Genomic DNA, 14,311 nt, shown 5'->3' on the forward strand with positions numbered 1-14,311 from the left:
GGGTTTAAATGCCCTTTGCCAGGCTGAGGAAGCACCTGCAGTTGGTGTGCGCTCTTCCTGGATGGAATGAATAGTAAGGAAGTCGGAGGCTGGTCTGCATGCAGGAAAGCCAGTCAGTGAAGGTGTAAATTGAGGAGTCAGTGGGTGATAGGCTGTGGGGAAGGGAGGGAGGGAGGGAGGGAGGGAGGGAAGGGGATGAATGTAGCTGGTAAATAGTGGAAAGGTACTTGAGGAGGCAAATGTTAGGCGTGTTGTAATGTGTCATAAATCCAATGTCTATATTTAGTCCATGATTTTTTGTATCCAGGAGGTTGATGAAGTGATGTTCATAAACTCGCCTGTGAAAAGTGTTTTGTAAATTCCTTTTGAGGATTAGAACTGAGAGATTGGAGAGAGAGTGGTTTGGTTGTGAAAAATGTGCCCCCACAGGTAATTGGGTCTTCTTGTCTTTATTAGACTTCAGGTGTGTGTTCATTCTGGTGCGCAGTTGTTGTTTGGTCTCTCCTACATATTTTCCATCAGGGCATTTGGTGAATTGGATGAGATATATTACATTTCTGGAGGTGTAGCTGTAAAATGCAGGAATGCTGATGGTTCTGTTGTGGGGTGTAGTAATTGTGGGGCTCGCTTCGGCAGCACATATACTAAAATTGGAACGATACAGAGAAGATTAGCATGGCCCCTGCGCAAGGATGACACGCAAATTCTAGAGGGATGGACCACAATGCCCCAGCCTCCCTGCAATCCAACTGCATGCCTGAAGTATGCTGTCGGGGGACAATTACTGTGTCTGGCCATGAGCGAGCCCAGCAGGGAACACATGGAGCCCCTAGGACACCTGACCAAGGGTCTGTAAAGAAAAGGCCTAGGGAAAAAGAGGCCGAGTAGAAAATGGGGAACAAAGGTTCGAGGGAGCACACCCTTAAGCTCCAACACTTGGGAGCGAGGGGATAACGGTTGCCTGCCCACCACTTGGTCTAAGCCACGTTGAGTTATGTCTTTTTTTGTGTTAGCATTTTTCCTCAAAGTGTGACAGGACTGCGGGAAGTTCCCATGACACTAGTGCTTCATCCCATTGGCACATCAACTTGGGATGACATCAAGGCACAGCCTGGGATCTACAATAATACCTGAGTGGAAAGGGGAGGAGGAGCCCTACAGACGATGCTCCAAGGAGGATGTCCCTGTGCCAGTAAGAACCACTGAGCAACATCACAGAGGTATGGATGACACCCAAAGTTGTGGCAGGCGAAAGGCTGTCACACATGAGTTAAAAAAATGTTTTAAAAAAGTAAAAGAGAACTCGTCGTAAGAGAAATAAGTGACTACAGAGTCCCAAATATGAGGAGAGAGATTCATTAAATTCAGCAGCTTTATTGGTCAGCAGCAATTCAAAAGTTTCTGATAGCATCAAAACCTTTTCAAATAGAAATAACAGCATTTTCCTCACTATTATTATTGCAGACCAACAGGACAGGTCATCACACTGCTGCACGGAAAAATACAGTGACAGCCCAGGACACTTTAGATAAATTGCCTCAAGTTTTAGAGCTTTAATAATCAGTGTATTGAGAAAGAGAAAGTGTAAGAGGTCACTAGAGTAGGGAATGAACCCCTGAGTTGGCAGAAATTCTGACTTGAATTATGAAGAGAAGAGAACCCTCAGCCCCCAACTCACAATGCTAATACCCTTTGCAGATCAGAACAATAACAGGGATCAAACCAGATGCTGCAGGATATTCACTGATGGCCTAGAAAGTAAGGAAAGAATTCTTAAAGAGACAGAGTAGACAAAAGATAAGAAGTTCTGTGGTGGGTTTTTTTGAGTCCTCCTTATAGACTGTGTTTTCCTTTAGGGTTATTTAGTCTGGAAAAGAATAGAATGAGGGTGTGACAGGGGGCCAGCTCAGGGCCTGGTCTTAAGGCCCTCCTGTCTATGTGGGGCAGTCTGCCCAGTCTTCCTGCCATGACTTGCTGTTTAATAAACTGATGTAAAATATGGGAGGCTGCCCATTTTAATGCCCCGATGCTGAGGATGATATACGCAGCTCCATACCATACCCACACTGTGTCCCATGCCTCGCAGATGGCATCATGAGTTGATATCTGCTCCAGCCTAAAGCCAGGCCAAGTTCTGCCCCTTGCTGGGCCTATAATATTCTGCCCTTCTCAGGTCTCGTACATACCGCCCCCATCACAGGGCCTCTTCCATACTGCCCATCACCGGGCCTCACATATCCCGCCCTACTCTGTGCAGCCCTTCGGGTCTCCCTTGGACCCTACTCTACACAGCCCTTCAGGCTTCTTCGCTCATACACTCTAGCTGGTACACATGCAGCCCTACTCTTTGAGGCTGCTGGCCTCCTACCCCACACTGGGCTGAACTAAGCCAAGGGCCCTTCTATGGGTCACTCTCTGCCCTCTTCCTGGGGCTTTTTTCTCTGCACCCTCACCAGGGCTACAAGGTCTTATATCACCATGGCTCCTCATTTGGTTTGTCCTGAGCCCTCCTATCTGCAGGCTACAGGCACTCATCCCATGGGGCTCAGGCATCTGGAGACGTGCCTGCCCCCCACCCCCATTCTGCTCTCAAAATGACCCACCAGGTAGTGGGAGTTGGGGTTATAAGGTGTCCCTACCACCTTTCGCTGGGGAGGCAACTGGCCTGGCATTTCTGGGTCCCCGCCATAGGTAGTCCCACCAGGCCATGCTTCCCCAGCAGGGTGCAGTTTTCAGTCATACCCAGGACCAGGATCCTCCTGCCATCCCCATAGTTCCTGCTCTTACCGCTAAGGATGGTCTGAGCAGGAGCTCACCCAGGTGATGTACTCTCCACGGCTGCAGCAGCAGATTGCTAGCTCAGCCCTGAGGGCCTGGATCCAAAATGGAGGCTGCTTAGCCCCCTCCTCCAATCCCAGGGCCCTTCTGGAGTCATGTGACAGTCTCATTAGGGCTAGTCCACATCTGCAGGCTGCCCTGCTGCCTGCTCTCACACCTTAAAGTGGCAGATACCAAAGGTGCTCTGCCACAGAGGGGAAATTTGATAACAGTCTTTCAATACTTATGGGGTCATTATAAAGAGGATGGAGATGGGCTTTTCTCTGTGGCTGTAGGAAGCAGGACTAGGAGAAATGGCCTCAAACTGCAGCAGAGAAAATTTTGATTGGTGATTAGGAGGAACTTTCTGACGATGGTCAACTTTCTGGTCAAGTATTGGAACAGGCTATGTAGAGAAGTTGTGCAATCTCCATCCCTGGAAAGTTTCACTTGTGGATTGCCTGGGATGGTTCAGCCAGGGATGATCCTGCTCTGAGCAGGAGGCTAGGCTAGATAAGGTCTCTTCCAGCTTTCCTTTTCTGTGATCCTGTTTGGATCCTTCCCAGATCCTGTATCTCCTGTGATGAGACCTCCTGTATTACGCAGTTTAGTTTAGTTGAGGATAACAGACCTGTTCTATGGATAGGTGGGCTGGTGTGACAAGGCACAGCTTGTGCCTGTCACTCAGAGGGGTGTGGGCAAGCAGCAGAGCAGCTTGCAGGTGGCTGCGCTCCCAATTAGGAGTCAGATGGCCAGCAGGAGGCCACCTGATTGGGAACAAGGCCCAGCTGTGAATGATAAGAACAGGCCCTGAGCAGTAGAGCCAGCAGATTGCTGAAAACAGCCAGAGGGGAAACATCACCTGGCTGGGGTTGCTGCTCACATAATATTTTGGAGGCACAGGGCAGGAGCTATGAGGATGGTGGAGGCTCCTGGTCCTGGGGCATGACCTAAAGCTACACCCTGCTGGGGCTGGATGGTATGGTGGCCTGCCAGTGGTGGGGCAGTCTCCAGGAAATGCCACACCTGTACCTCCTTAGTGAAGGGAGAGTATGGGGCGCCAGAAAGCCTCAGCCCCTGCTGCCTTGTGAGTTACCCTGCGTAGGGGAAAGACTAGGGGAGCACACCCTGAAGGTAAAAGCACAGGGCTCAGGCTTTTGGAGTGAGGCCTGAGGCAGGGCCCAGACCATAGAAGGGGATCTGAGGCAGGGTCCAGGTCCACAGCAAGGCCTGAGGCTCAAAAAAGCAGGTTGGGATATATATGTTTGGGATTGTGGAGCCACAGTGAGGGAGAACATGGGATGAGACTGCAGTGTGGGGGTGTGGGATAGACAGCCTTAGTGTGGGGGCATGGGATTTTTTGGAATTGAGAAGCCTCAGTATGGGGGCATGTGGGATGAGGCCCCAATGTGGGGGCATAGTATAGAGAGCCCCAGCATGGGGGCACAAGCTCAAGGATGTGATTGAGAGCCCAGTGCGAGGACACAGGGATTGAGAGTCCTGACAAGGATTGCAAGCCCCAGTGTGAGGGCATGGGAGTGAGGGTCCCAGTGTGAGGGTATGGGAGCGCAGGTCGCAGTGTGGGGGCACTAGAGTGAAGTTATGGATGCCAGCTGCGAGGCATGGGACATGGTATAAGGGGAGGTTCAGAGCCGTGTATATGCCCTCCGCATCAGGTCAATCAAATGGGCAGCCTCCCGCCTGGTTAACAATTTCCAATTGTTTCATCAAAGGCATGGAAGGTGAGGTAGGTGGGTGGCAATGACTAGATCCCACTGAGACAAGTGGGAGAGCCAATGACTAGATCAACCCTTGGGACGCCCACTTGCTACAGCTGTCAGCTGCTCTAGGCAGTCTTTCTTGCAATGTAAAGATGCAGTCTGGAGAAAACACAGCCAAAGCCACACATACCACAGTACTTATAATCCAGGTTTAAGAGATGGGAAAAGTTAAGTACGATGGAACTGAATGATGTGACCAATGTCACAAAGTAAGCAAATTGCAGCACTAGGAACAGAAATCACATATCCTGATTCCCAGTTCCCACCTTCTAAAATGAACAATTTAAGACAAATTTGTATTCGCTATTAGATTTTGCCATCTGGAAGACTCACTTCAGCAATACATCTCATATGTTATCCTTATTAATCAGGTGTCCCAACACTGTTGTGTTTTCACTAAGGTGGAGCGTACATTGTGGTAAAGAAATAGGAGAAAGTACCATAAGGTGTGGCTTATAAACAACTGCATTATTCCACCACTGATTATTAGGATCAAGGCAGAGAAGCAGTGGGATTCCCTTTTGCAAACAGCAGGATCCTGTCATTTAATTGCACCTGCTCCCTTTGTACAGTTGTTGCATTGGCCTTTATTTCAGAGTGGCTCATTCTAGAGCACTATTTCTCAGCCTGTGGGTCACGACCCAAAAGTGGGTCACAAGAATATATGAAAGGATCATAAACAAACTTTAAAAATTGGATTCTCCTTTAAAGGAGAAAAATGTGGGAAACTGTGGCTTTTCCCTTGCAAGCTGGCAAAGTTCTAGCCTGTGAGGGGTGGTTTGGGGCTGCTTGGGGACCTCCATGCCCCACACCCCTCAGCCCCCCCCCACACATACCCCCTGCCCCATAAACTGCGGGGTGGGGGGGGCCTGGGGGTGGAGGGCAGTGGGTTGGGAGTGAGGGCCATTGAGTCAGGGCAGGTCATCAATGTTTACAAATGGGTCTTGGTACAAAAAATATTAAGAACCACTGTTCTAGAGTATCCTCAACATATCACTAGTTGGTTGGAACTGATAAGAAAACGTGAACTTTTGTTTTCTACTGTATTTCAACATTGGAGCTACACTACTCCTTTTAATGTTTGTTGTGGAGGGACTATGTTTCTGATTGAGGGTGGAAGAGCACCAATCAATGAAGAAATCGTGAGAATGATCACGGTAAATAAGTTTAATTAAGATTTTGTTAGAGTATCACACACTGGAGCAAGGAAAAGTGTTAGCTATACTCATGGAGACAAGTCATGCTGAGGTAGGTCATGCATGAAAAAAGGAGCAGAATGAGGATTCTTCGGTTGAAAAAGACTCCAAGCTAGTGAATTAAAGAATTAAAGACAGATTTTGTAATATCTGCAGTGTATATTAATGGAACCTTAAATTTCAGAAAGTCCTTGTGAGAGGGGGTAAATATTGAGAAAACTCTGCGATAAATGGACAATAGAAAATAATTTGCTACTCTGACACATGAGGCCCAGAGCTAGTGCTGCAGTTTTCACTATGAACTTGTTTGTTTGGGGTGTTGTGTCATAATTCCCCTCTGCATTCATAAGAAGGAGTATTTTACAACTTTTTTCCTTTGTATGGCTAATTCATGCTTCCAGTAATATCATGATGGCGTGGTCTCTGACTTGTTTTTTCACATATGGCTATCATTTATCAGTATTATGAAGCTACTTCTCCCAATTAAGATCATAACATTCCATTAAGCTAAAATTATTCCTAAAGTTGCAAATGGATACATTCTTTTTCATCGCCTTAAACTGTTTTGTAGTATTGCTGTGGATTATTAAATAGCTGCAGTGTTTCACCTTAGAGATAACTGCATTTCATTGGTTGGTATGGTGATTCCCACAAACTTCATACAATTTGTAAAATACTTCAGATTCCTTCTGGATGTGAGTTGCTGTAGAAATATGAGATATTATCATAAAAAACATATTCAAACCCTCAATACGTTAGCTAAGTTGCATGAAATTTGCTATCCTGCTTGGAAACCACAGTGTTTGGAATGCACAAAATAAAGATTACTTCGTATGCGAACAGATGAGCTTACTCGGTGATTTTGTTTCACAGAGGTAGAAAAAATTGCACTGGAAAAGCTCCAAAGGTTTCACAGTTAATGGGTCCCTAGAGTCTTTCCTGGGCAGTACTAACAGGCCCCCATGGGGGAAACAAATTCATTTACCTGCACTGACAATAAGTGGAGGAAAAAAACATGCTTCCTGCACTGTAACCAACATTTATAGAAGTTCAAGGAGCCTGCGCAAAAGCAACCAGGGAACCATACTAAGAAATGATGTGTGGGGTTCAGTAATCACTTCTAATAGTTTTAAGCTAAATTGAAAAAAAACCACCATTTAAAGTAAGGGATAGGCATGCAAGTTACAATGAAGTAAAGGAAAGTGAGGCTTTCTGATGCATTTTCTGCTTCAGGGTAACTGCTTGTGTGTGTGCTCTTAGCCCAGCAGTTTACTTTTGAATTAAAGAGGTTAAAGCTACTTTGCAATAGCTTTCCTCTTCTGCAGGCAGGGTTATCCTTAGGATGTGGGTGAATCGGGGTGAGTGTCCCAGGCCCCGTGCTTTGTGGGGCCCTGCAGAGCTGGGCAGAGCAGAGGCAGCACAGAGCTAGGCATAGCAGCGGTCCATGTCTGGCCACTCTTATCCCCCCACTGCCGCTGCCGAAGCCACTGCCACCGCCAACAGTGGCAGCTTCTTTGGGTCCGGGGCTGTGGGATTGGAGCAGGGACAGGGCCCCGCATGGGCTGATTTGCCCTGGGCCCCGCACCCTGCTCAGGTCAGCTGTCTGCAGGTAGTTACCATGGAGTCTTTGGCATATAATAAATCCATGCCCCCTTTCTACCACACTGCAATTTGTTTCATAGATTCATAGATTCATAGATGTTAGGGTCGGAAGGGACCTCAATAGATCATCAAGTCCGACCCCCTGCATAGGCAGGAAAGAGAGCTGGGGCTAGAAGACCCCAGATAGATGCTTATCTAACCTCCTCTTGAAGCATATCCAACCTCCTCTTGAAGACCCCCAGGGTAGGGGAGAGCACCACCTCCCTTGGGAGCCCGTTCCAGACCTTGGCCACTCTAACGGTGAAGAAGTTCTTCCTAATGTCCAGTCTAAATCTGCTCTCTGCTAGCTTGTGGCCATTATTTCTTGTAACCCCCGGGGGCGCCTTGGTAAATAAAACCTCACCAATTCCCTTCTGTGCCCCCATGATGAACTTATAGGCAGCCACAGGTCGCCTCTCAACCTTCTCTTGCGGAGGCTGATTGTGTGCCCATGCCCTTAGCTTAAAACTATTTCTAGTTGTCTTATGATAGGTAAAATTGGTTTAAACTGAAATGAGTGTCTGCCTGGTTTAACATCACACCATTAGGCCCTGGAGAGAAGGGAGACAATGTTTTATTTACTTATGTAAAAAATATCAGTTTCAGGAGCAGACAGATCTGCAACTATCCCAGGGTAGTTGCACACAACAGGTAGTTATTAATGTGTTTCAACAATATGTGGTAGAAGAACAAATAATAGCCTGTTTGCCTTTTGCAAAAGTCTATCCTACAATGAACATGAGCAGATGGAACATAAGATAGTATAATTTATGCTGGTAGAGAGTTTGATTTGTAATTGGGGGAAGTTACCCTGGGTTTGGTATTTACCTTATCCATGTGGTACTTTTTTACACAAGTATAATGCCAATTACGTCTGTGTAAATAATTCATTTTTCAGGGTCCAAGTTAAGCAGGTGCAACTTTTTATGAAGAGGCCAGAGCCTCAGAGTAATAGGACTTTAGCAAGAATTTGCCTAATGGAGAACTGAACAAAAACTGGACCTACTGAAGTTATTCAAGTAGGTAAGGTCTAGATCGGAGTGGCTAACCTACGACACATGTACCATATGTGGCTTGGGCAGCCTTTGTGTGGCAGACAGCAGACTGGGGAGGGGACAGGGAGCACAGCACAGGCAAGACAGGAAAGAAAAAGTAGAGCAGCAGATCAGACAGGGAGCAGAAAGCAGAGCCTCAGATTAGGAAAGGGGAGCAGACTAGCACTCAGGGAGGTTGTGGGACTTATTTGTGGCTTCCATTGGTCTAGATAGTCTCAGAAGTCCACACAAGCACAATGCTAGCATAATTAATGCACGTCAAGTTCTAAAACCAATGGTACACAAGGGAGTGTTGTGGCCAATGTTACATTTGGCCACTTTGATTCATTGGACCAGATGACCAGGTACCCATTTACAGCTCAGCCACTTGGGGCTACCCTTAAGCCTCAGTGCAGAGTAAAGCTGGAATTTCCACTTTGGTATCCATAGTGATACACTTTAACTGATCTGCTGCAGTCTTCCAAAATTGTTAAGCTGTTAGTAAAAAATCCAGGATCTTTCAGGTTGTTTCGCTTAGGAAGAAAAATTGCTTATGGACTCAGGAATTTTTATACTATCAGTTTTATTAACAAAGCATGTACCAAGTCTTGTTACTTTGAACCAAGGAGGAATCAAACAAGAAACAGTTTGTCCAGGCTATGTCTGAAGCTTTCTTCTGTCTGATTCTGTGATCCTTTGTTATTCTTGCCACATGCCCTTATTTGAATAGTACCTAGAAAAGCTTCTCTTGTTACATAATTCAGATTCCTGAGTGACTTTATATATGGCCCTCTTTTGGGTGATGATTTATGTCTGTGTTTTGGTTGAAGACTGCTGTTGTTATTTCATACATAAGCTTTACTCTACTATTTTAAATAAAGGCCAGTGGTTACATATACCTGCTTCAATGCTGTTTCCACAAGCTCTCAAAGAGATAAAATATGCTTGTCAGGAGACAGGAGATTTTTGTGAGGCTGGCAGGAAGGACCCAGCTAAATTAACTACATACTACAAACTATGTTTAGACTAGCAGTTCTTAGAAGTATTTAAACCCATTCTAGAGCAAGCAGGTAGTACTACAGGCTATAGGGATTTTTTTCCTACTTAGTACAAGACTGGATTTGGCCCATACTCTCAATGAAGCTATTTTTGCTCTTTCTTCACTCTTATAATCTGTACCTTCAAATAGTTATTTTGCTGCTTTCAGCAGACTGTCTAATAGGGACAAAAGCAAATCTCATCAGTAGTTACTTGCAATTTTATATCCTTTATCTAGGTCAGTAAAAGAATAAGCAAAGTCTGTGCTTTAACTTTCTCAGACTGGAGTGGCCCACTTCAGATGCAGGAAACTATCCAAAATTAATCAGCTTATAAAAAAAGAGAAAGGAATTATTTTTAGAACTGATTTAAACTGAAAATGTTTGCAGAATAAATAGAAATTAAAGCTTTTCATTAGGATCCAGAGCTTGCTATTGAATTCAAATGCATAAAAAGAAATGTTTTTTTTCTCTGAGGGGTTATTTCTTTTGTACCATGATAGTAATATGTTCTTAGAAAAATATCTGCTTAATAGGATTCATGATAATCACTACTGCCATCATTTTACAGCTTTCACATGGCCAGAACTCTACACTCCTAGAAAGCAGATAATGTTATCCCAATTTTACAGCTAGGAAACAACTTGGTCAAGGCAACAGAACCTCCCACTCAGATCATGCTACCTTCAAATTAGGCCCACAGCTGTGTGTGCAAACTGTACCGTTATAATTAGCATCTTATAAAGGGAGTCCTTTACAAGCTACAATTTAGGTGTGCTTTAGCATACCTGATTTTTTAAACAATGAAGCCTAATTTGTTCTATGCTGTGAGGCTCTGGACCTAATTTGTGTTACTTTGTTTCAGTGAAAGAACAAAGACAGCACCAAAGACTGCATCATTTGTTCTGTGTTTCAGTTCAGCTGTGGCCAAATTCAATGTCCAAATACTAAACTTAGGCCATAAAAGCACCGTTAATGATGGCTACAAGTGGTACTAGCAAGAGCTTTATACTGGCTTATGTGGATGGGATTGAGTGTTCCAGTCTAATTTCCTTGAAAACCATCCTTAGTAGTTGGTCCAGTTCACACACAGTCATCTTAGCATTCAGCAGAGACAGAGGACTGAATGGGCACAGAGACTTAGGTCTTCTCTTCTCCTGGACAGATCCCTCTATATGACAGGTAAGGATATGGTGTGCTGTGGAAAACTTGTTCAGCACTGGATGCATCATCCATGCCTGTCCATAAAGAGTTACTTTTATTCTCTAGGGGGTCAGATTTTTAAAGGTATTTAGATGTCATATTGCTAATACCTTTATGCGCTTAAAAATCTGTCCCAGAGCTCTCTATCTGGATCTTTTAATTAGAATCTAATCTACTTCCTATATAAAATAATAAACACAGAGAATGCTAAGAGTTCCAGTGCTGCAAAATTCTGCATGGAAGTAGTCTTTGCTTAAGATCAGGGTCTAAAATAAAGTTTAAAGGAGCACCCACATGAACAAAGTGTGTATATAGGACCAGACTGAAAAAACCCCCACAAAACATTTATGTTTAGGTTCCATATACAAGTGATGACTGTTTGTTGTTAATTCTTCCCTCACCAGATACTAATGAGGTGAATGTAGCTCTAGGCTTGGCTTTGGATATTTCGTTATTTTATCTTTAAAGCTTATAAAGTTTGTTTTTCCTATTTTCTTAACTAGATTCTCTGCTGATTTCTTAGCAGCATCACCACAGAACTCAGTCAGATTTTTGTAAGTGCCTCAGCATTCCCTGTTCACCTTGTTAATTTACAGGTAATCAACTAATTGGACACAAATATAATTTGCATTTTAATCAGATTGAGCCATCTGGAGCTTCTTAGCATTTTAATGTCTTTAAATGGAGGTGATATAAAATCACCTTTCCATAAGGTACAGTTAGAATAATTCTGTTTCTTATATTCTGACATTATAAAATCCCTGACATACTTGATTACCTGGCTTATCTAACTTTGCCAAATGATGTATATTTCTTTAAGCCAGAGGGATAACTGATTACATGGCTCATGCAAGGGATACAGCCACGCTCACCACACAAACCCCAAAGCATTTGAGTGATCTTTGTGGTGGGCACATCTATGTGCAAGGGGGGAACAGAATCTGGCTGATGGGAAGGAGTGAAGTTAAAAGTAGGATCAGATTACTGAAGGTGCCTGCACAGACTTTAGCAGGAACGGAGAGGGCAGATAGAAAGGAATTAAGACGGGTTTGGCATGCGGAACAGAGATGGGTTTAGGAATATGAAGTCAGTTTTTGCTGGTGGGTCTCTGTGATCAATGGCATATTAATTGTGTGTGTATATGTGTGTGTCTGTGTGGTGGTGGTGGCGGGGTGGTACTTATCCTTTATCCAACATGTTTCTTAAACTTTTGAGTCATGGCTTTCCAGTTTTGACATGACCAGGAGCCAGACACTGTACAGGCCACATGCTGCTGCAGCCTTCCCAGAATCTTCCCCCACCCCCTGTGCTAGTGGCATGTAGCCCCCCACCTCCAGGCAGCTCCTGAAGCAGCTTCTCCCACTGCTGCATGGATGGGGTGGGCCAGGGGAAGGAGGGGGTGGGCCAGGGTAGGAAGCTGGCTGGACCTGCCCGGGGTGCACATGCCTGTCTCTCCTCCCTGCTCTCTGCATGCCCTCCCCTTGCCACGGCTGGAGTAGACCCAGGCAGGATGAGGGTGGATGTGGGCTGCCCACTGCAGGCTTGGGGCTCTCTGCCCTGCTGCCTTTGCCCTGGGGACTGTGCATCCCCTGCTTGCCCAGCAGCGGGAGGTACAACTTGCTGCCCCGCAGCTGCCAGGAGGGCAGGGGATGCATGGCCAGCACGGGGCCCCCGGGGCAAAGTCAGCAGAGTGAAGAGCCCCAAGACTGCAGTGAGCAATCAGCATCTGCCCTGTTGCCAAATCTGGGGGATCACATGCCTCCCCCCACCCCCATGCCTCCCCTGGGGGGCATATACAGTGGAGGGGAGCCCCCCCCCCGAGCCTCCTGGATGAGCCACCCCGGTCCTGGGTCACATGCACCACCCTGGCTGGGCAGTGCCCCAGTCCCACTCCCTCCCTTACCTTGGGGGTCTCCCCCCACCCCCAGCACATTTCCTCCATACACATACCTGTAGGGAGCTGCTTTCCATGCTGTCTGGCCGTGTTCTGGGCAGGATGTATGCGTGCAGCCACGTACATGCACATGGTGCCCTCTGCGTCTCACTCCTGGCAACCCCAAGCAGCTCCTTGCAGGCTAGAACGCTGCCTGCCTGCAAGGGGAAACCTGCTGTTTCCCATGGGAACCCAGGCGTCTAGAATCCCATCATTGGCAGGGGCCTCTGGGCCTAGGCCCTGCTGGCCCGTGCGTTGTTAATCCACCTATGTCCATTCTACCAGTCAGTCACCAGTTGGACAGCCCCAATTTGAGTTAAGCAGCTATTAAGAAAAATAAGTGTTGAATAGTCTGATTAAGAATCCCAAACCCTCTCAATCCATACAGATTTTGTTCTCCTGTCTTTTGTGATGCTATCATGTTACATAAAATAAATGTCAAATCTATCTCTCTCCATGTATACCACTCTATCTTATTTATCTGTCTGTCCATCCCAATGAATACCTCTGCATCTAATTTAGAATAGAGCAGTGGCGACGTGTAGGGGGTGCATGGGGGTGCACATGCACCCCCTGAGAGTGCTGGTGCACCCCCTCAAAGCAGTATTCCTGGGCAGGGGGGGCAGGCAAAAACGTTGGTGCCCCCTCCTGAGAGCGCCAGCCAGGGAGTGCTCCCCTCACAGCTGATCCCACTGACTTGGAAGAGCCAGCGACATGCCCAGAAGTGCCAGCGGCACACTGCTGCCAGTTGTAGGTCGCCAGGATTGGCTATGGGGAACCCCCCCTCCTGGTTTGCGGGATCCGCTGTGGGGGACCCTCCCCCTGGGGACCTTCCCCTCTGGTCACTGACTGTCCGCTGGGGAGGGGGGGCGGGCAAGTGCCCCCCTGACTCAGGAGGCACCAGTCGCCCATGGAATAGAGAGAGAGAAAATAGGAAGGAAATGAGAATAAGGTTAGGCAGAAGTGAAGGGCAGCTCTTTGGCTTAAATGGAAGTGCTATTTTGACTGTTTAGTTTTGTTGTTATCTCTCTACAGCCTCCACAGGCCCTAAGCCCTTGTTGTGCCAGCATTGTGCAAGCATAAATAGGGGACAATCTCTTCTCCACAGTACCTTGTATCTTTGGTTAGTGGGAGCTCTTTCTTTGCTTAAAAAATGGAGACCTAGTATAGCAAAACAAAATTCTAAGCTGAATCAATGCCATCAGTTCTTATGATTGTAGGAGTCTCATCATATTTGCTTTTTTGATTCAGGTGAGCAGAGTCTCTCAACATTTTAAAAAATATGAGATACACTTCTTTCTCAATGCCAGGAAAAAATCTTGAAAACTTGATGCAAGCATACTGTAACGACTCAGACAAACAGAAGTCAAATGAAAGCAACCAAGATTTTTCTTAAGTTTAAATATCCTTTTTTTAAAAGCCAGATTCATGGTTTTTTAGGGCTGACTCAGGTTCTTTGACCACTTGGGGCTGGCAGTACTGTTGACATGATCCTGTCTGCACTTCAGGGGGACCTATAAACACCCAAAGTCCTGCCTTTGTATATGAAAACTGACCCATGTGCACAGAAGAGGGGCCCCTCTGGAGGAAGTCACTCCTTGGTTGTCCTAACCCCCCAGTAGAAGCGTGGAGTGCAACGTCTGCAGCAGAGCTGTGGAACTGGTCTAGT

General features: G+C 46.2%; 1 protein-coding gene and 1 non-coding gene across 2 annotated transcripts in view; both read left to right on the plus strand.

Moving 5' to 3' along the window:
• The first annotated feature begins 620 nt into the window (after positions 1-620).
• LOC112550926 lies at positions 621-727 on the plus strand. Its single transcript, XR_003095008.1, has one exon. It is a non-coding gene; the product is annotated as a U6 spliceosomal RNA (small nuclear RNA).
• Positions 728-11,283: 10,556 nt separating this feature from the next.
• LOC102380750 (oxysterol-binding protein 2) overlaps positions 11,284-14,311 on the plus strand; it is a 346,753-nt gene continuing 343,725 nt past the window's right edge. The window contains 1 exon segment of the mRNA XM_025208840.1: positions 11,284-11,305. The gene's annotated coding sequence lies outside the window, so the exon portion shown is untranslated.

Source organism: Alligator sinensis, unplaced genomic scaffold (assembly GCF_000455745.1).
Source record: "Alligator sinensis unplaced genomic scaffold, ASM45574v1 scaffold1108_1, whole genome shotgun sequence".
NCBI classification, from domain to species: Eukaryota; Metazoa; Chordata; order Crocodylia; family Alligatoridae; genus Alligator; species Alligator sinensis.